Genomic DNA, 570 nt, shown 5'->3' with positions numbered 1-570 from the left:
TAAATTTTTTTTTTTTTTTTTTTTTTTTTACCAAAGATGACTGAGTTCATTTTTACAGTACAGATAAAGCAATTTCTAAATTCATTTTTATCATTGACAAAATAGAATCCCAGAAGGTTTAATCCATATCCAGATACCAGTGAAAGTGTGCTATATTTTATATATAATAGGATAAAATGATTGGAGTTCAAACACTTCAGTCTGGCAATCATATTTTTTTGGAACTGAATTAAAGGAACCTAGCAATTATATTTTGCAATTTGGAAAATTATTTTGCAATAGATATAATCACCAGCTTATTTATTTGCATAAGCTTAGATTTTATCTTATGTTTTGTTGATCCTTGTTTCTAAACTCTGTATTTATATACCAAAGCTTTTTAAGACTTCTGTAGCTTCTCATGCCACATAACTTCTAGACCCTTCACAGTGCTATGCTCAGGGAAGCAAGAACTTTGAAGTTATATTGACATGAATTTGAATGAATCCCAGCTCTGCCATTAGTTATTGTGTGTCTTTAGGCAAGTCAATTAAATACTTTATTTCTCAGTTTCTTTATCTTAAAAAATGT

At 28.6% G+C, this 570-nt stretch overlaps 1 protein-coding gene across 1 annotated transcript in view; it reads left to right on the top strand.

Moving 5' to 3' along the window:
• Nucleotides 1-570, top strand: part of ATP10D (ATPase, class V, type 10D) — a gene marked incomplete at its 5' end in the record, with an annotated part of 66,294 nt that overhangs the window by 953 nt on the left and 64,771 nt on the right. The gene's annotated exons all lie outside the window — the stretch shown is intronic.

The sequence above is a fragment of the Galeopterus variegatus genome, unplaced genomic scaffold (assembly GCF_000696425.1).
Source record: "Galeopterus variegatus unplaced genomic scaffold, G_variegatus-3.0.2 Scaffold1090, whole genome shotgun sequence".
Classification (NCBI taxonomy): domain Eukaryota; kingdom Metazoa; phylum Chordata; class Mammalia; order Dermoptera; family Cynocephalidae; genus Galeopterus; species Galeopterus variegatus.
Note: the sequence above shows the minus strand (reverse complement) of the source record. Positions and strands in the feature narration are given on the sequence as shown.